Here is a 23,364-nt window from a genome sequence, read left to right as displayed (position 1 = left end):
ATCTTACTTCTTCACTCTGTAATTGTTGTTGCACTGAATACCCAAACTTGACAATTTGACAATAATATACTGAAGTCATTTTCTTGGCATCTCCAAAAAGATGACTGTCTGGCTCAGAACCTATCCACAGTATGGTAATTATTTCATCTGGGCTTTTCCACAAGACCCATACCAACTGCTAAGAAATCTCTTTCATACTACAATTCCATCACTTGTACTGCTGCCAAATCAATGTTCTAGCGTGTAGCTGTAATGATGTCACTCCCCAGTTCAGAAACATTTGGTGGTGCCACGATTCCTAGGGAATTAAATAAAATATCCTTGTCTTGAAAGTCAAAGCCTTCCAAAATTAAACTCTACCTTACCTCGAATAAGAAGCAACTTTCCAACAAGCAACTCCCTACTGGACCCAACATAGAGCTTTTGTGGGTGCAATGTTCTGTAAGTGGGTGCTAGGATGACCAACCATTCCAGTTTGCCTGAAACTGACTGTACCAGTTTTAGCACTGAAGTTTGCATGTCATGGGAAAACTTCTTAGACCCAAGCAAATCAGACAGTTAGTCATCCTAGATAAGAGAGTGTGCACCATTAAGGCATATTTATTTTTCACAGGATTAAGGAAATATATATACTAAAATAAATTAATTGCCCTATCTTGAATGATATTCAGTTGAAAGAAGAAATTTTACTTGCCAAAACACATAGTGGGAAGCATGGTACCTTATTATTTGGGTTTCTCAGTGGCTTAGTGGTAAAGAATTCGCCTGCCAATGCAGGACACACGGGTTTAATCCCTGGGTCAGGAAGATCCCCTGGCGAAGGGAATGGCAACCCTCTCTAGTATTCTTGCCTGGAAAATTCCATGGACAGAGGAGCCTGGTGGGCTACAGTCCATGGGGTCACAAAAGAGTTGGACATGACTTAGCAAATAACAGTAACAAACTTGTTCCTCAGTGCATGCTCAGTCATGTATGACTCTTATGACCCCCCTGGACTGTGGGGCTTCAGACTCCTGTGCCCATGGAATTTCCCAGGCAAGAATACTAGAGTGGGTTGCCAGTTCCTGCTCCAGTGGATCTCCCTGACCCAGGAATCAACTTGAGTCTCTTGCATCTCCTGCACTGGCAGGCAGATTCTTTACCACTGTGCCACCTGGAAAGCCTATCAACAAACTGATTATTCATCAATGTCAGACTCTTGAGGCCATATTTCCCTCATAGTCTTTAACTACTTCTTCCTAGTAAAGTACCTTCACTTCTACCTTCCTGAGCTTCAATCATTTGTTCATGCTATTTCCTTGGCCACCTGAAAGGCCCACACACTTCCCATCAACCTCCATCACATGGAATCCATCCTCCAAGACTCAGTGTAAGGCCGCCGCCTCCATGAAGTCATTCCTGATTCCCTGCCTCCATTCTCAGGTTTGGGTTTCTCTTCATTTAAGACTTCACCCCATTGTGTTCCTTTATCACAACACTTAGAGAAATTTCATTATCTTAAATGTAAGCAAAGTTGGACAGCCATGTTTTAGTATATCATCACCCATTCTTCACAATATCTCTGTGAGGGCCCCTGTTCAAAACAGGGATTCTTATCTTCATTAGACACTGAGGAAGCTGAGGCAGGTTGAGGATTAGGTCAGCTCTGAGTTTAGATCTCAAGCCCCAAACCTCTAATTTGAGATTAAGATATTGTTCCTTACATTTGTATCCTTAAGCAACCCTCTAGGCTTCAAATTACTTGAGCTGAAATTTGATGATGCTTATTAGTCACCACTGTATTTTCATAAAAACATTTAAGCAGAACCTTTAATCCTGACATTCAAATTCCTCCCTTAGGTAAACTTTATTTCCTTGTGCTTATGGCTTCAAATATACATTTTTTCCAGGATAGTCTTCATTTGGATTTCTTGTAATTAGGTACCATATCCATTCTTTAACATGTCCTCTAAGCCAAGGGTACAGTTTTAAGAGCAACTATGAGGCAGAGTTATCACTATAAAGGTAATTCTCCCCTCTTGATTAACTTCAGTGAGTCATCACTTTTTTAATGCAGAATCCTCAAATTGTGATCTGTAAACCACCTGCAATAGAGCCTTCCATATGCCTTGTAATAAATTCTGATCCCTGTATGCTATCTGAGATTTCCTGATTCAGAAAACCTGGATGTATGGTTCAGAAATGATGATCCTTCTGGTTAAAGTTTAAACTGAACAGAAAGATTAAAGCCTGGCATGCAAAGTCTTCTTAAATATAAAGACCTCATATCACCTTCTATTGGAAACGTCTACTTTTGCCTTTCTTTCACCTTATAAGTTCTGGCTATGGTCTCCACAAATAAAGTGACACTCTTTGTATTCTTCCACACCGTTCCAATCCTACTCATTCTTTTAGGTTTAACCCACACCTTGGTTCCACTGATGGCACATCTCCCTCCTCTGAGCCATGACCATTGTTGTTGCTATTGTCATGATTGCTTTGGTTGAGGCAACATGCATCAAGCACTTACCATATGCCAAACATTCTACTCAGTACCTTATACACAATATCTCTTTAAATGCTCACCAAAAAATACAAACAAATAAGCAAACAAAAAACATTATGGGATATTATTATTTGATGCTTCCCATATGGTGCAGTGGTAAAGAATCTGCCTGCCAGTGTAGGAGATGCAAGAGACATGGGTTGGATCCCTGGTTCAGGAAGATCCCCTGGAGGCAGAAATGGCAACCCACTCCTGTATTCTTGCCTACAAAATTCCATGGACAGAGGAACCTGGAGGGCTATAATCCATAGGGTCGCAAAAGAGATAGGTCTGAGTGACTAAGCATACACACTACTATTATTTCCACTATTGAGATGTTTAAACTAAAATCAAAGTGGCTTAATGACTTGCCCAAGAGCCATTAATCCTCTGTGAAGGACAACATCAGGACACAGATTTGTAGTCTCTGATGCCAAAGCCCACACCTTTAAGGGCTACACTGCATGCTTCCCCCAGCATCTCTACTGTGATAGGCACCCATCATTTTGGTAACTGATGGTGCCAGCTCCTTGGGTAGCCTGATTAGCAATAAAGCACACTGATCATTCTTAGCAGAAATGATGAGATCTAAATGAGGCTAATTCTTCAAACTGTCCTATTGGTTTGTGTTTCCTTGATTTAGAAGGAGAAAAGTTCATGAACAGGCAAATGGTTTATTTTGCTTCTAATAGCAGAAAGGCCTACTCAATAAACAAAAATGCAATAATAATAAAGATACTGAATATGTACTTGATTAGTCTAGAAAAAACAGCAATGTAATAATAGTAACAGTGACATATAACTAACAACATGTATGATAGTCACTATAAGCCTCTGATTAGCCTCATTGTGCCCTGTTGACTGGTTGGTGTACTCAGTTGTGTCTGACTCTGTGCTGTCTAATTTAATTCTTATAAGAATCTTAACAAGTAGACACTGTTATCATCATCCCATTCTTTAGATAAGGAAACCTAGGCACAGAGAGGTTAAACAGTCTGAACAAGGCCACTTGGCTAACTGTAGTAAAGCAATTACACAGACTCATACCTTGGTGTGTGACTCTTGGTATACTCATACCCTGGTAGATCACCTGGTAAAGAATCTGCCTGCAATGCAGGAGATCCCACTTTGGTTCCTGGGTTGCAAAGATCCCCTGGAGAAAGGAATGGCTACCCACTCCAGGATTCTGGCCTGGAGAATTCCATAGACTGTAAAGTCCATGGGATTGCAAAGAGTCAGACATGGCAGAGCAACTTTCACTTCACATGCCTTGGTGTGCTTGACTTCTAGTTTCAAGCTCATTATTTTTTGCTCCATTAAGGAAAACTAAGTGTTAGTCACTCAGTCATATCTGACTCTTTGTGACCCCATGGACTGCAGCATGCCAGGCTCCTCTGTCTGTGGAATTCTTACTGCAGTAGGTAGCCATTTCCTTCTCTAGGGGATCTTCCTGACCCAGGGATTGAACCTGGGTCTCCTGCATTGCAGGCAGATTCTTTACCACTGAACCACCGGCAAAACCCATTAAGGCACCAGGGAAGCCCATTAAGACATCAGGGAAACCCAATAAAAAGGTTCCTTCTAAAGATTAATTTTGAACCAGTGATTAGAAATTAATTTTTTGAATTTAAATACTAGAAAAATTAAGCTCATTCAACTCATAAATGAATACTAGACCACAAGACTTATCTGTGAATATCAAAAGAAGATTGGAACATAGACTTGACATTCACATCAATGAATGTCAATAGCTGTAAGTTTGATTTGGCACCTAAGCATATGTATTTTATTAAAAGCCAACTTCATCTGGCTATAGAATTAAATGAGATTGGCATTGGTCCAGAAAAGTAACCTAAATTTCTGTTAAAAATCACTTCCTCCACATAACACAAAGAAGCTATGCACACAAAATTATTCAGTAGAAGAAAAGTTTCTCAAAGACTGGCTAACAAAATAGAAATTTATTTGAGATAAAGCAAGCCTTCTGTGAATTTGGCTTTACCTTTAACATTTGTACCATAAAAGGAGAGGGATGGGTAAGACCAGAAAATATTAAAAGAGAGTACTGATTTTACTTGAAATTCCTTTGCAGAATCTTTTTCCCATTTTTTCCCATTGTGGTCCCTTCCCACTTCAGGGAGCAGGAGACCACAAAGCCCATCTTCAACATCAAACATAAGTGTTGGGGACCTCAAGACCTTCGAAATTTGCTTAACATGAAAATCATCCTAGATATATCTTCCAGCAAAGTTAAGATACAATGCTATGGCAGGGCTACATCCATCACATCCTAAAACTCTCTTTTGGGAGAAGGTAGCATCCTTCTCATCTAGAAATTTAGCATAAATATTTCCATTTCTATGGGAAATCTGAAAGCAATAAGTCAAAGTAGTAAACGGCACATAAAAGTTTTCCAATATTCTCAAGTGTTATACACACTGTATTCTTCCCATCCATCACTTTGATAAAGCTTTTTATTACTGAGTACACGAGGAAAACTGTTTTGTGTGACTGATTAAGACTACATTTTCCCTGGCTAAGGCTTTTTATAGAGTCTCCAGGTGGGATAACTGATCACATTCGTTAATCCACTTATTTCAGGTGGAAGCTTCAAATGGCACTACCTAATTTTAATATACTTCATAAATTTGCTCTGCTCTCTAAAACTTCTGCCTCAAATGTGCTTGTTTCTTTCTCAGCCTATTTTGCTTCTTCAATATATATCTCCTGTCATTCCTCCCTCTGAATAATCTTCCCTCTGATATCAAAGAACCATCCCTATCAGAACATTTCCAAATATGTCCTTAACTTGATTCATCTTTTCATACTTCATTTTTTTATCTTCATTTTCAGTGAAAGTATCTTAATCCATCTCATATTTCTTTATTTGACATTAGTTTTCTTTTTTTTCTATTTTTGTTTTTCCCTATTTGGCATTAGTTACTTTTGTAAATGTATTTATTATTTACAAAAATTCAGTAGGGGTATGTCCTTAGGAATACATTACATGAAAGACATTAAACACAATCAAATTTCACTTTTATTTTTCATTTTCAAAAAAATCAAAAGCTCAAGTATTAATCTGCACATAAAAGTTGTTGTGTTTTCAGGCAGCCTTTCACGAGTCCTCCAGTATATGGGTCCATATAAGCCTAAGGAGGTATACACACATTTGGATCCCCAGAGGGAGATATTAATAATAGATATTAAGTTTTTGTGGAATGTTCAGAGATGGAGTGACTTATCTCTCTACATCCCCAATATTCAATATTGTGTCTGCTTTGGAACAAAAAGGGAAAATTATATTTGATCCATGGTCTAGTTTCTCAAAGCTTTTAAAATTATATGTGAGTTTAGAAGCCTTAGCTAGAGTATATAAGTATCTAAGTCAGACACAACTCAGTGACTGGAAACAACAACCTACAATGCCAAAATACTTCGGAAATAAAAACTAGCCTATTGTAAGCACAATTCATTATTTTCAAAGTTGGTATTGGTTTGGAATAGAGCTGAGCTATTAACCTTGGTTTATGTCTTATCAGTTTTTCTTTGTATTTTTTTAATGTTTTCTTTTTTTTTTTTCAGTGTGGGCCATTTTAGGGCTTCCTAGGTGGTGCTATTGGTAAAGAACCCACCTGCCATTGCAGGAGACATAAGAGATGTAGGTCTGATCCCTGTGTAGGGAAGATCCCTGGAGGAGGGCATGGTAACCCACTCCAGTATTCTTTCTTGGAGAATCCCATGGACAGAGGAGCCTGGCCGGCTACAGTCCATAAGGTTGCAAAGAGTCTGGACATGACTGAAGCAACTTAGCCTGGGGTCCAATTTGTTAAAATGTTGCTTGTTTTTTTTTTTTTTTCATGTTTTGGTTTTTTGGCCATGAGTCATGTGGGATTTAGCTTCCTGACTAAGAATCAAGCCTGCACAACCTGCACTGGAAGGTGAAGTCTTAATCATTGGACCACCAGGGAAGTCCCATCTTCCCTCCTTTCTTGTCACACCCATCAACCAGTCCTGTGACTAACTCTCAAAAGCCAACCATTGGAGTCACTATTATGGTTTCTAATTATATAAATAATTAAAAAAAAAAATCTATGACTGGTCCTCATCCCAGACCAATTAAATTAAAGTCTCTGGAGGTGTTAAGTGGCCCTGGATGTTTTTAAAATCCCTCCAGGGGATTTCCTAATCAGTTGGAATGGAGAACTATTGCACTTGACAAGGGCCTCATCTATATGATCCCACACGCATGGGCACATTGACTGAAGATTTAGTCAGTTGATTCTTTGAGTCTGGAAATTCAAAGATAGAGAGTCTCAATAAGCAAAACCCTTCATACTCAGGAAGAAGAGTAGACATTAGACTGCAGAAGACAAGCTTTGGGGAAAAGCAACTCAAGTCTAAAAAGCCATTAAAAAAAAAAGCACGAAAACTTTCTAAAAAAGCATGAAAACTAATCACCCAACTCTGTCTTCACAGTAAAATACAAGAATTTATCTTTCAAAAGAGACTCATTTAAATTATTTAGAGTTAATCAGATGCTTTAAAATATTGTCAAATGGCGAAGACTAATCACAGTTTTAAAAATAATGACAAATTATTGAGTAGGTGAAGTGATATTCTACATGCTATCTTATTAAATATTCAAAATAAATTATACATGATAGATAATAGTTTTATGTTGCATGCTCAGTTATGACCCACTCCTTGGGACCTCATGGACTATAGGCCTCCCGGGTCTTCTGTCCATGGGATTTCTGAGGCAAGAATACTGGAGAGGATTGGTATTTCCTACTCCAGGAGATCTTCCCGACCCAGGGATTGACCTGCATCTCCTGCTTTGCCGGCAGAATCTTTACCACTAGCTCTCCCTGGGAAGCTTGCAGATAATACTTAAAGGAGCAGGAAATCAGAGAAGCTGAGCAAATTACTGCAAATCAAATGGATGAATATCTAGATCTATCCACTTTTCCACACTTTGCCTTCCTTGGAGACACTTTAGTTCAGTTGGAGGAAGTATTGATTGAAAGGCTTTTCTAGACTTAATTGTGATAGAGAGAAAGGAAGGGAGGGAGGAAGGAAAAGAGAGACAGAGAAAATGTAAGGCAAAATGGGAATGTAAAAAAAGGAAGCTTTAGGAAAAAAAACTCTGAGGAAAGAATTTTATGCTTGGTCAAGCTGGCTAAGACTGGAATGAATTTAATTAAGGGAATGGAATATCAAAGTAAGCGGTTGCAAAATTAGAATTCGATTTTCTCTCTCTGTTAAGAAGACAAAAGTCTGCTCTTGATAAAGAAATTGTAAAAGGATTTTCTTTACTTTCTAGTAGTCTGCCTAAAAAGCAGGGGTTTTATGTTTAATCAAAATAATTTCCTGTGCTGTTTTTATCAGGTCTTTGATTACTTAAACTGAGTCTTTTCACTAGTACAAGAACTAAGTTATTTTTTAACAAGTATTTAACTTTCTGTTTGCGTTAGAAGTCTTTGTCACTTTCATTAAACGGATAGCTAACAATGGTTTCAGAGTGACCTATGGTCCTATTTGACCAAAGTTTTAAAACCTTCTGAAACCTTTGACAAACTTTCTCAAATCAAATTCTAAGTTAAGTCCTTTTGACCTCAAGCTAGTTTTAGGATTTTCAGAGAGTCTCTGAAGTATCTGAGTGAGAAATATTAAACTAATTATCCTTTTTGGCTTGTTAACTTACATGGGAAGTACTGTCAAATAAGTGATGATAAATCTTCTTGGGTTATATTGTGTAGATTGTCAGGAAGGAAGAAATTTTCCTCTACCCTTCTAGGTTCTTCTGACTTGGCTAAGAATTATATTGACATGAGAGAGATTAATGGGAGAAAAATCAAACTAGAGTTGAATAGCACGTATACATGGGAGAGACCAAGAAAAATTGAGTAACTTGTCAGAATGGCCAAAACCTTCACCTTAAATGTCATCCTCAGCTAAAACCAACAGACGATATTGAGGATGGAGAGAGTCAATTTGGGAACATTATCGGGAAAGCACAGTCAACAAGGATAAGGTTGTTGTGCAGATTTCAATCACTGTCTTCTCTGTTGACCAGAGTTTGGTCATCCTCTTCCCTCTGGTACAGTGAGGGAGATAACCCTACAAATGGAGACTCTTCCTACAAGTATAAATGCTTCTTTCAAAAAGGTAACTCCTACTTGGTTTTCAGAATTTTTCTCAGATTTTTCTTTTTCTTAGAAAGTAACCAGTTTAATTAATATGCCAAAGAGACACATTTTGGGGTAGCAAACTCTATTCCCTTATAAGGATGAATGTTATTAGTGTAAGAGTGCTAGACAATATATGATATTACTAAAATTTGAATATATCTGAGTATAATGTTATCCTGGAGGATGAAATGGCAACCCACTCCAGTATTCTTGCCTGAAAAATGCTGTGGACAGAGGAGTTTGATGGGCTATAGTCCAAAGGGTTGCAAAGAGTTTGACACAACTGAATAAGCTTGCATCCATCTGTAATGTTTTCAGTCATAATTTTAGTTATTATCTTAAAATTTTATCTTAGAAAGCCTTATGTCAAAGAAATAACCAACTTTTTCATAAATTGCACTGTAGTTAGATATTTAACCAAAACATTTTCAATCTTTGTCATTTACAGATAGCTATTGTTTTGCTCTGATGCTTTGATAAAAATGGTTCATGTTCAAGAAGATTCACAGAAAGAACTTTTTAACTAATATAAGTTTCTGATAACTTTCAAACCACTGAATTGGGTAAAAAATTACAGAATTCTCAGTAGAATATGGAGAAAAGGGAACTGATATATGTCGTTGTTAAGAATGTAAATTGGTGCAGCTATTATGGAGAACAGTGTGGAGGGTCCTTAAAAAACTAAAAATAGGACTACCATATAATCCAGCATATCCTACTCTTCAGCATATATCAGAACAAAACTATAATTCAAAAAGATACATGCTATATAATATTCATTGAAGCACTATTTACAATAGCCCAGATATGGAAACAACCTAAGTGTCCCTCAAAAGAGGAATGGATAAAGAAGATGTGGCAGATATGTATATAGTGGTAGTGGTGGTGGTGGCTTAATTGCTAAGCTATATCCAACTCTTGTTAGCCCATGAGCTATGGCCCTCCAGGGGCCTCAGTCCATCGGATTTCCAGACAAGAATAATGGGGTGAATTGCCATTTACTTCTCCAAGGGATTTTTATGATCCAGGGATCAAACCTGGGTCTTCAACATTCCTGCCAGTCTCTGGGCAGTCTCTGGAAGCCCAATATTCATATATAGATAGATAGATAGATAGATATAGATATAGATATATATGGCTCAGTCAGTAAAAGAATCCACCTGGGATGCAAGAACCTCAGGAGATGTGGGTTCAATCCCTAGGTGGGGAAGATCCCCTGGAGTTAGGGCATGGCAGCCTAGTCCAATATTCTTGCCTGGAGAATTCGATGGGCAGAGGAGGCTGACAGGCTATAGTCCGTCTGGTTGCAAAGAGTAGGACATGATTGAAGCAACTTAGCATGATGTATAAGAATATTACTTAGACATAAAAAAGAATGAAGCAATACTATTTGTTGCAAATGTAAATTTGCAATATTTATGGACCTATTTATCACACTGAGTGAAGTATATGATCAAATATATATGAAGTATATATATCAAATATTATATGATATCACTTACATGTGGAATCTAAAATACAATACTCATTTGTATCATGGTGCTATGTCTTATATTTAAGTCTTTATTTACAAAACAGAAGCAGACTCATAGAAAAAGAAAACACACTTATGTTTATCAAAAGGGAAAGTGGGTGGAAGAGGAATAAATTAGGAATTTGGGGTTACTAGATACCAACTACTATATATAAAAGAAATAAACAGCAAGGTCCTACTCCACAGTACAGGGAATTATACTAAATATCCTTCAATAAACCATAATACAAATCACTTTGATATATACTGAAAACAAACACAACCTTATAAAACAGCTATACTTTAATTAAAAAAAATTAAAGCAATGGAGAAGTGACTTGCAACATGATTCCAAAATGCATATAGAAACTTAAAGCTGCTAGAATAACTATTACAGAATCTTAAGAAAACATAATAAAAAAAATAGATGTAAACTGCCAGGCCAAACAGTCATTAATTTTTTTTAAAGTATGATCTTATACTCTAAGAAATGAATATACCATTAGATTTGAATATTCTCTGAAAAATACCAGAGCATTTTATAGGAATATTTCATATTTTAAAGTAGTGTGATTAAGGAAACAGACTATTAAAATATAAATGATTTAGGAATAAGGTATTATAAATATGGTACAACAAAGGTAAAAATACATATCAGGTAGTGTATACAATTAATAAATTGATATTCCTCTCCAGGCTTCTTGAATTCCTATGTAATCCAATATTTGTTCTATATTTTTGATTATCTATATAAATTGATAATTTACATAATCTCTATACATCCATATTCTTAAGTGCCTATGGGACAGTTGAATGTGAAATATTCTTCAGCAAAATGCTATTTCTTAAACCAAAATTTGAGCATATGAATGTTTTTTTCTTTTAAAAAATAAATCTGCATATGTTATAAATGATTTATATGAGTTTAAACATAATTTGGATTTTGTTTAAACAAAAAAGAGAAAATTTTTTGAAAAATCATGAGAGGAATTAAAAAAAAACTAATTATTTAATGCAATGCAATACAGATCACGGCATCCAGTCCCATCACTTCATGGCAAATAGATGGGGAAACAGTGTCTGACTTTATTTTTCTGGGCTCCAAAATCACTGCAGATGGTGATTGCAGCCATGAAATTAAAAGACGCTTACTCCTTGGAAGGAAAGTTATGACCAACCTAGACAGCATACTAAAAAGCAGAGGCATTATTTTGTCAACAAAGGTCCGTCTAGTCAAGGCTATGGTTTTTCCAGTGGTCATGTATGGATTTGAGAGTAGGACTATAAAGAAAGCTGAGTGCAGAAGAATTGATGCTTTTGACCTATGGTGTTGCAGGAGACTCTTGAGAGTCCCCTGGACTGCAAGCAGATCCAACCAGTCCATCCTAAAGGAGATCAGTCCTGGGTGTTCATTGGAAGGACTGATGTTGAAGCTGAAACTCCGATACTTTGGTCACTTGATGCAAATGGCTGACTCATTTGAAAAGACCCTGATGCTGGGAAAGATTGAAGGCAGGAGGAGAAGGGGACAACAGAGGATGAAATGGTTGGATGGCATCATCGACTGATTGGACATGGGTTTGGGTGGACTCCGGGAGCTGGTGATGAACAGGGAGGCCTGACGTGCTGTGGTTCATGGGGTTGCAAAGGGTTGGACTTGACTGAGCAACTGAACTGAACTGACCTGAATACAGAGTGGTGCTAGTGGTAAAGAACTTGCCTGCCAATGCAGAAGACTAGACATAAGAGAAGAGGGTTTGATCCCTGGGTCAGGAAGATCCCCAGGAGAAGAGCATGGAAACCCACTCGAGTATTCTTGCCTGAAGAATTCCGTGGACAGAGAAGCCTGGCAGTCTACAGTCCATGGGGTTGCAAAGAGTCGGACATGACTGAACCAACTTAGCATGCATGGAGTAACACATGTAACAGATATTTAATAATAAAACATATCTCAGAATTTTGGTGGATAGAACTACATGGGTTACTGAAATTAAAAAAAAATATTTTCTGCTATTTTCTTCTGTATATTATCATTTATTTTTATTATGAATATACATTATTTTGTAATCAGAAGACAGAAGACATATCCAGTGGACTATTGAACAATACAGGGGCAGGGGCTGCCAATCCTTCATGCAGTCGAAAACCCTAGTATAACTTTATAATTGGTCTTTTGTATCTGCAGATCTGCATCCCTGGATTCAAGCAACCTCAGATCATCCAGTAACATAGAACATATTTAGTGAAAAAAAATCTGCATGTAAATGGACCTTAACAGTTCAAACCCATGTTGTTCAAGGGTCAGATATGCATACATAAAGCTGATAATAATTCCTAGAATAGTTTAACAATTTCTATCTGAAAGACTTTAGAAGCTTGTCTCCTTTTTAATTTTTTATTTTTATTTTTTGGCCACTTTGTGAGACATGAGGGATCTCAGTTCCCTGATCAGGTATTAAAATGGTGTACCTTGCAGTGGAAGCACAGAGTCTTAACCACTGGACTGCCAGGTAAATCTATTACTCTACATTTTAAAGTTGAAGTTAAGTATTTGTTTGAAACAAAACTTTTTACTTACCATTATTTTTGCTAATTGTTTTTTGAGTCCCCTAAAATATAAGAAACTAAAATCTTTATATTAAATACCTTACTATTATACATGCACTTTTGTAGCTAAAGAAATCTCATAGAGAGGAGCTAAAAGATAAGGACTTAAATGAATTAAATATTTATACATCTTGTATTTTGCCTGCTAGCAACATATCTGAAAAGTGTGGAAGTAATTGGAATTCAAATGATTTATACCCTTTTGCTCCAGTTCACATTTAAACAAGTTATTGACCTGCTGTCACTTCCTGTTTTCTCACTTCTGACAGATTCTCTGAATTGGCAACAGATTTTTATGTCATCTATTTTGATGTTCTGTTTATCAAATGAAAGGACAATGGCAAGAAAGTTGACATTACTCTGAAATGGTTAGAGACATGAGGAAAAGTGAGAGGTAAAATAACATAACTTTCTGCATTCAAAGTGTTGAGGATTTAAGTATTCTACATGTTGGCACCTCACAGGTATTGTATACAAATTTCTGTGCCCTTTTATTTGCAAAATTAAAAAAGACAAAATTTTCTCAAGAAGCATTAATAAGTGGAAAGTTAGTGGAAATATTTGCCACCGCTTAATAATCTTTCTAGACCAGGTTCTAGAAAAATATAAAAGCAATTTAAGAAGTTTCTTATAAATTTTATTGTTTAGGTTGCCCCATATAGAGATGACTGCTTCAATATTTTATTTTCATATTGTTCTATTTTTAACACCACAAAATGTTCTTCATTTATTCAACACATTGAGTTTTATCACTAGATAAAACTGAAACATACCATTAGAAAAAATAGTTGGATATAAAAGAAGCATAAAATACTTTGTATGCCCTAAATATGTTAACATATTTTTAATGATAAACTGAAACCACCTTATGAAAGGGTTTTTAATCAGATGGTTTGTGAAACATTCTCTTTCAATCTCTGGTCTTTAATATATGATTAATACTAATCTAGCTGCACATAGACTTTTAAAAATTTATCTCATTGAAGTACAGTTGATTTGCAATGTTATGTTAATTTCTGCTATACAGAAAAGTGATTTAGTTATACAAATATAGACTTTCTTTTTTAAATATTATTTTCCATTATGACTTATCACAGGATATTGAATATCATTTTTTTGTGCTATACAGTAGGATCTTATATAGAATGGACACAATTTATCCATTCTATATAAGATAGTTTGTATTTGCTAATCCCAAACTTAGAACCCATTCCTCCCCTATCACTGCTTCTTGGCAACCACAAGTCTGTCTTCTATGTCTTTGAGTCAATTTCTATTTCATAGATAAGTTGTGTCATATTTTAGATTCCACATATAAGTGATATCGTACACTATTTTTCATTCTTTGACCTAACTTCACTTAATGTGATAATCTCTAGGTCCATCCATAATACACAAATGGCATTATTTCCTTCTATTTTCATGGCTGAATTCCATTATATATATGTACCACGTTTCTTTTATTTATTCATCTGTTGATGGACATTTAGGTTGCTTCTATGTCTTGGCTATTGTGAATAGTGCTGCTATGAAGGATCACATATGTTTCTGAATTATACTTTTGTTTGGATATATGCCTAGAAGTGGGATTGCTAGATCAAATGGAAGTTGTATTTTTAGTTTGTTAAGGAAACTCCATACTGTTTTCCAGGATTCCCATGTGGCGCTAGTGGTAAAGAACCTACCTGCCAATTAAGGAGACATAAAAGATGTGGGTTTGATCCCTGGGTCAGGAAGAGCACCTGGAGGAGGGCATGGCAGCCCACTCCAGTATTTTTGCCTGTAGAATCCCATGGACAGAGGATCCTGGTGGGCTACAGTCAATAGGATAGCAAAGAGTTGCTTCATGACTGAAGCAACTGAACATGCACCGCAGTTTATATTGTTTTCCATGGTGGTTGCACCAATTTACATTCCTACCAACAATATAGGTGGGTTCCCTTTTCTCTACACCCTTTCCAGAATTTGTTATTTGTAGATATTTTAAAGTTGCCATTTTGACTGATTTGAGGTGGTACCTCATTATATTTTTTATTTTTGTTTCTCTAATAGTTACCAACGTTGAGCATCTTTTCATGTACCTATTGGTCATCACATACAGACTTTTGAGAATGCAAATTCATATTGAAATCCTTAAGACTCATGGTGAATTATTTTAAAATCTACTTTAGGTATTTGTAATGATTTTTCTCTTCATAAGATTTTTTTTTTCCTTTTCACTGGATTTACCGAGTTAGAAATCATTATTACAAGATAATTTTTCCCCAATATCATTGAAATTATGCTGTGAACCAAATGAAAAAAGAAACTCTGATTTCTGGACTTTTTTGTTTGTTTGTTTTTGTTTTCGGCCATGTGGCATATGGGATCTTACTTCCCCAACCAGGGATGGGACCTGTGCCCGCTATATTGTAAGCGTGGAGTCTTAACCATTGAACAGCCAGTGAAGTCTCTGGATATCATATTTTGCAGGATAAGAATTGACTTCAAGGGAATCTGAAACTGCAATAAGGAAATACTGAGACTCTGTCCAACTAGCAGTAAGAATGGGTCTCTTTGATACATATAGCAGATGAAATAGATGGGTTCCATACACAGATTTTTAAAGGCCACCATTTTTAGACATCAAAATGAGTAGTATATATAATCATTACCAAAAAAATATGTAGGCTGCTCTGTGATTTATATTCCGTATTATTGATAGTAGACATTGAAACAGCTTACATTGGGTTTTAAAGAATATCCTGTTTCTCACGATGTATACTTTAGTGCAGACAGATTGGAAAAAAACAGGTTAGTATAAACTTTATTTCCAGTCTTTCAGAAGTGAACTACCAAATGAGAAGAAATAACTTATGTGTGATAGGAAATGGAAAGCAGATATTAAACTCACATTTCTGATAATATTATCATCTAAGTCTTGATCAGTAATTTCATTTACTCCTCTTTCACTAGGTTATTTTAAATTTGAAGAGGATTTTGTTTATATTATCAGATATTAGTTTTTAGAGATGATTGATATTTAATGACATAATGGAATAATTAAAAATCTTAGTTATAAACAATTTTTCCTTGTTGACTTTTCACATAAATTGTACACTTTCTAAATAGTATACTGTCAAATTATTTTATAGTGGAGATTAAGTTTTAGGGAAAAAAAACACCATATTTCATAACTTTAACAGAATTTAAAGACTCTGGAAAACAAAGCAAACTTATAAGAGCCATCTGTGAAACACTTATTCATACATGAATTTATTTATTTTTCAAAATAATTATTGGATAAGGTGTCTATGCTAGACATTAGAGACAAAAAGGATGAATACTATTTTGTCCTTGAATAGCTTATGTTTACCAAGGGAGAAGAGATTTGCAAAGAATCATAGGCATTATAGCATTATAGTGATTTATGACTTAGAAAATTGTTCAAAATGCAGTGAGAATACAAACCATAAAAAGAAAAAAGAAGAAAGGACTGATTTTACTTGGTTGAAATGAAAGACTGTCAGGAAAGGTCGCAGAGAGATCATCTTGAATGGAGTCTTGAACACCCTGCCAAATAAATCTTAAGCAGAGAAACAAGATGTAACTGAGCTATTTCAGACTATACACATGGAGAGCATTGCAGCTCAATATCAAGAAAAATTCCTCTCGGTGCATAGAAAAAGTCCATAGCATAAACCCGAAAGGACATTTTTTCTTTACAAACCCAGAGCTAGAAAAGTTGTACTTTTTGGTATTTGTGTGAATGGGGAGGGGTGAAAAATCATAGCATACTAGATGTCAGAAAGGACCATAAGAATCGTGTTTCCAAATCTCACCTAATGAGGAAATATGGAAAATGAGGTGGATTTTTCTGTGAAAAGCTAGAAAATTATCCATATTCAAGAGAGATGATTTTTTAGCTTTTCATAGAAATAATCCATTTAATTTTGTCGACATGTAATAATTATTGCTAAAGCATATTATAAAATTCTGGCATATAACTTGTCTAATTATGTGGGTCTAAATCTATACTCTCAAGTCACACTTGAGTATATCTAAATTTTCTTTTCCGTAGGCTGTTATGAAAATTGGAAGTTTTCCATTGCTGAGAAATGTATATTTGAAAAATGATATCTTTCTAGACATTAGCTGGCATTGTTAAAATGTTCATGTATTGTTTATGAGCTATTTTCAATTTTATCTAGGATAATATGTATCACAATTTTCAATAATATATTTAAACTTAATTACCATAAACTAAATTATATTTTCCAAAGATGTTTTCTTCACTAATTGTTGACATCAGAATAAATGGTTCATTCTTTCAATTTACCATTATATAATTGTTTCTAATATTGGATAGACTAAATGCAGAGATATTTAATTTTTTTAATTCATTTATGAATAAAAAGTATTAATTTCTAGAAATTGTTTAGAATATTTTTAAAATTTGACCCTTAAAGTTATAGGTTACTTGCCATTTATTTTATTTTATTTATTTTTTTCGTGTCTGACTCTTTTTTTTTTTTCCCTTTTCTTCACTTTATTTATTTATTTATTTTTTTACTAGTTGGAGGCTAATTACTTCACAACATTTCAGTGGGTTTTGTCATACATTGATATGAATCAGCCATAGATTTACACGTATTCCCCATCCCGATCCCCCCTCCCACCTCCCTCTCCACCCGATTCCTCTGGGTCTTCCCAGTGCACCAGGCCCGAGCACTTGTCTCATGCATCCCACCTGGGCTGGTGATCTGTTTCACCATAGATAATATACATGCAGTTCTTTCGAAACACATGAAAAGATGCTCAACAACACTCATTATTAGAGAAATGCAAATCAAAACCACAATGAGGTACCATTACACATCAGTCAGGATGGCTGCTATCCAAAAGTCTACAAGCAATAAATGCTGGAGAGGGTGTGGAGAAAAGGGAACCCTCTTACACTGTTACTTGCCATTTAAAAAGTTAAAGTGCTCTTTCAATTTTTTTCAGGATTTAAATAATAATATATTCAGAATGTATTTGCAAAGAGGAAGCAAACAATACAAATTTAAGAACTGACTTTTATCTCCACAATTAAAGTCCTTTAAAGTATTATCAGCACTATTTTAGGAGCCAGAATTCTGAAGATATTAACCACAAATCTCATAATAAATATAAATATAAATGTACCCAGTTGATTATTTGACCAAAGCACTAAGAACTGTGAATTTATAGGGTCCATGAGGGTAGGTGCTAGAACTTCAGATAGTTGACTAGAACTTCAGTGGAAGCAATCTGCTTATAAATCAGTAAATTTAGGTTTCAGAATCCTTCTGATCCTCAAACCAAATTGCTTAGGACAGGAGCCTAAAATTGTGAGAGGAATGTATGCTCATGATGCACTGATCTATTCAAGACACTGTTAATATGCTAAAGCCGTATGCTTTCATATATTCAAAATAAATTCTGGCCTATCTGAAAGTACTCAGAATCATTCTCCTTCAATGAGCAAACAAAATTCTGAGGCTGCTTCTCCTGGAGCAGCATTGCTCAGAACAGAAGCGTCCCCATAGACAATTAATACTTGCAATTCTGTATCTACTTTTTTGTCTTTGAGTTGGAGTTTAGTCTGAAACCACTCTTTACAGTGGCAGAAATCACAAGGAATTTCTTCCAATCAGCAATACATGGGTTTCTTATTATACCCTAGCGTCTGTCACCATGGAGCATAGCAGTCTACCTAAAGGCCCCAAGGGAATAGCACATACATCATTTTGACTGTATTTTGAGTGAGGCTGTCCCACACAAATGCTGAAAAATTGGTAAAAACTTGCTCAGTCACTGTTAACCTAACACTCAGGCAAAACACAGACAGAAGCTGAATTAATAAATAAAGCATACATTTGGATTTTGTTTCCTCATTAATTGAAGACTTCCACTTGCTAGGTCTTAGAGCATATAAAATGTAAATTTACGTAAAAAGTTGTATTACTCAAATGAGTGGAGGAAATAATGAAATATTTTGTTAATTATTGTTTTTTAATCAGGAAGACAATTTTTCCTTCCTTCCTCTTTTTTTTCCTTTCTCTTTTTTTCTTTCTTCCTTTCCTATCCCAGCAGGAATACTAGAGACGGTTGCCACTTCCTCCTACAGTGGATCATCCCAACCCAGGGATCCAGCCCATGTCTCCAGCATCTCCTGCATTGCAGGCCGATTCTTTACCACTGAGCCGCCAGGAAAGCGCTTGGGGATGTATAGGGGATGCTTAATATCACCAATGAGGTATGATGGCTTGGGGTGGGGGAATATATCGAGAGATGAATAACCTGATAAAGCATGATATATGTTTCTATGGGTTTGTCTTCACAGCGTATCACTTTTATTTTTGATTTAATGAAACTTGGAAATTTTTACACATCCAAACAAAAAAGCAGATTATCACAATATAGTTCCCATTCAGTGTAGAATCTTAGTTCCTAGACTGTTTAGAGTTATTATAAAGTTATAGTAAGAGGTTGGTTTGGGAATCAAGGACGTCCCCTACATGCCCATTCTGATCCCTTTCTGCTGTGACCTTAAGCAAGCATTGTGCTGAGTACAGTGGATATGTAGATGACCTAAATTCTGAAGAAAAGTAATTTCATGTAATATGGGAAAAGTATCAGTGTCCACTTTGCCAAATATTGGAAAGGCAAATCACTCAATCTAACCTCATTTCTGTCATATTACAATCAGGTTTATGATGCATATCAACCTGTTGTTGTTTAGTCTCTAAGTTGTATCTGACTCTTTCTGTGACCTTGTCACAGGCAAGAATACTGGAGTGGGTTGCCATTTCCCTTCTTCAGAGGAGATTCCTGCATCTTCTGCATTGGCAGATGGGTTCTTTACCACTGAGCCACCAGGGAAGCCCATGCATATTATTAACCTAGGCTAAAAATATAAATTGTGGTCCTATGATATAACATTTTCTGGATCTTTAACAAATATAGAACAGTTAATAGACCTTAATGTGATTGAAACACCTAATAATCACACCCATAATGAGTCTGTTTACCTACTGATACTCTTGGTCACATATAGCATGCAGGTATTTTATCCTTAATGGAAGCATAAGTTATGCTGGAGTCTATGATAGATCATGCTAATTAATCTCAAAAAAATTAAAAAAAAATAAAAATAACTGGAAACTTTCCTTACCAATGTATCTGTACATGGATCTCACTCCTTTGATACTCAGGAACCAGATTAAGAATCAGTAGTTCCACTCTGTCATGTATGTCTTTTCTTTTTTGCTCCAAAATAGAAAAAGGAAATTTGTGGTTTATGAAAGGGAAAATACTGTTTTATGTCAGTGACAACTGTTAGAATATGGAGTAGAGAGGAACTTTATATATACATTTTTACATGTATAATTTACACATTGAGAAGATTCTGGAAGCATAGTTCTAACTAACATTTTCTCCAGGGAATAATTTTGTAACAGAAAATGATGTACCTTTTGGATGTTAATATGTGTGCAATTCTTATATGTAAATTTGTTTTAATAGATTAGACTTAATTTTTTTAACTTTCTTTCCTTCCTAAATTTCCCTTCTTCTTTTTTTTTTTTCTTTTTATTTTTTGAGTCTGTCCCAGCTACTAAAGCAGAAACATCTCCAAAGGGATGTTGTGAAAATTAAGACTGTTACACCAGCCTTTAAAATATCACACAATAGACCCATACAAAGGAGCAAAGACAGTACAAGGGAGCAAAGATAGTCTTATCATAAAATGATGCTGAAACAACTGGACATTCATGTACAAAAATAAAAAAAATATTAATCTAGACCAGACTTTACTCCTATCATCCAAAATCCCTCAAAATTATAGAGGGATTAATTATTTTAATTAAAATTAATTAATTAATTATAGAACTAAATATAATATGCAAAATTATAAAGCTCCCAGAATGTAACATAATAGAAAACCTGTATGACCTTGACTTTGGTAGTGACTTTTAAAATACAACATGAAAGACAAGATGCATGAAAGAAATAGTTAATAAACTGAACTTCATTAAAATTAAAAACTCATGCTCCGTGAAAGACAATGCCAAGAAAATGAACAGACAAGCCATAGACAAGGAACAACATTTGGAGCACACATATCTGATAAGGGACTATTCAAAATAAAGAACTCAGTGCAACATGATTCAAAAATGGACAAGTGTATGTACAGATAGTAAATAAATATATGAAAAAATGCTCAAGGTCATATGTCAGTTAGGGAAATGCAAAATAAAACAACAGTGAAATACCGCTACCCAACTACTAAAATGGCTAAACCAAAACACTGCCAGCATCAAATACTCTAAGAATGTGGAACAACAGGAACTTTCATTCATTGCTGATGGGAATGTAAAATGGTAGAGTCACTTTGGAAGACTGGCAAAACAAAACATAAACTTACCATAGGATTCCAAAATTTCACTTATTAGTATTTACCCAGATGATTTAAAAATGTATGTCCACACGAAAACCTGAACATGGATGTTTATGATGGTTTTATTTATCATTGCCCAAACTTAGAGGAAACCAAGACATCTTTCAGTATGTGGGTAAAGGAATAAACTATGGTACATCAGACAATGGAATATTATTCAGTACTAGTGGTCATGACTGTAGGGCGTTATTTATTTGTATGCTTCTCTTAGATACCACTAATATAAAATAACGTGCTTAAACTTCTGTTCCTTACCTCACCTACATTAGACATTTTCTTTAAATGTTCTACTACTTAAGATGAAAGTTTTAAACACCCACCTTTTCCTATAGTTCCTTTCATCATTTTTCCCTGAAACATTTTTTTCTTGTACCTTTGCTTAATACTGTTTTCATTCTGTTCCATGGTGACATGTAAGTCTTGTGAGTTCCTCTAAAGTTTATTTCCAAATTCTAAACAATATAGATATCATATATATTATATTTACTATAAATTATATTAGATTTTATAAATTGGATTTTATTAACAATATACTACATATAAATTATACATATTATAAAATTATATGCCTATAAAATTACTGTGTTAATTGTTTAACAGCAGAGCTAATTAGTATATTAGAATTACTTTCCTTCTCTTTAGACCCACCACAACTCTTGCTCCACTTAAATAAAAAGTGTCAAACATCAGAGCAAACTACTTTTTTCTTACTCTCCACCATTTGATTAAATAGAAATCTCATTTAATGTGTGTTTTATATTTAGATGATAACGTTCTTTTTATATATTTTCTTTCCTGAGACTTTTACTTGCTTTTATTTTCAATTAACAAATGAATCGTCCCATATCCATTACATATATCTATCCTATCTAGAATTTCATGTACCCCTCCATCCATTTCCCAGAGACAGTCCCTCTGAGACTTTTCAAACTCCTGCTTTACTGAGATCTGAGACAACAGGGCTCTCATCTTAAAACTTCATTTCATCATCCTCCAGTCTCCAATTCACTGTTTCATGAATCTCAGATTATTTTCTCTTTAGAATTTTCCCCTTTGCTTTGAAGAAGAATCTTCCTAAAATCCTTGTTTTATAGTTTCCTATTACAGTTAAATTCTAATTAGATCTTACTAATTTTTCCTTTTAAGATCTGCTTTTCTTTTGTTGATATTGGTCTGAACCTCAAATTTTATTTCTCCCTCCATTAAGTAATTAACACTTTCCTTTAGTTTCTTCCCTCCCCATGCTGCTGGGTTTAATTGATTGGATGTTCATAGCAAAAATGAAGGACTCAGTTGATGTGTTTCCTACTAAGTTATTGAGGTTTTCTTCTTTTATGTAGGTAATAAGAGGTAATAAAAGCCAGAGTGAAGAGCACTCAGTTCAGAGGTGTTTAACTTCAATATTAAGAGCCAAACATTTCACTAAATTTCTTTGGAAACTTGGAGAAAATTCCTTTATATTTTGAGTAAGGAGTAAAAACAATGGTTACTTGCTGTCATGCTGAGACTATGGAGAGTGGTTGAATTGTCTAAGAGTTTCATAGTTAAACACAGGGTTAATCTTCCTTTTTTAGTTAATCCTCTGTACTCTGTCCATTTCTTGGACATGGAGTCTCAGAGCATTTTCACCTAAGCTGTATATATGCCGGACAGTGGTTTACTTTTCTCACTTCATCCATCAATTTACTTTGCATATTCTGTTTCCTAAAAATTTATTGATATTTCTCATCTTCTGATAAATGCATCATGTTTTTGTTTGGTTTACCAGATTATTGCTTTTAATAACTTTCACCAAATGACAATGGAGTTTCAAAATGGAGTGAAGACAAATGCTTGCTCTCCAGCCATGATTTACATAGAAAATTTAACGTTCATTACTATATTCTTATTTTGACTAGAAAAATGTCAATATGTAGAAGGAAATGGCAACCCACTCCAGTATTCTTGCCTGAGAAATCCCATGGACACAGGAGCCTGGTAGGCTACAGTCCATGGGATCCTGAAGAGTCAGACACGACTGAGTACACACACATGTGTAAATCTAATATAGGTATAAAATTTTCTA

The sequence above is a fragment of the Cervus canadensis genome, chromosome 8 (genome assembly GCF_019320065.1).
Source record: "Cervus canadensis isolate Bull #8, Minnesota chromosome 8, ASM1932006v1, whole genome shotgun sequence".
NCBI lineage: Eukaryota > Metazoa > Chordata > Mammalia > Artiodactyla > Cervidae > Cervus > Cervus canadensis.
This window is presented reverse-complemented; position numbering follows the sequence as displayed.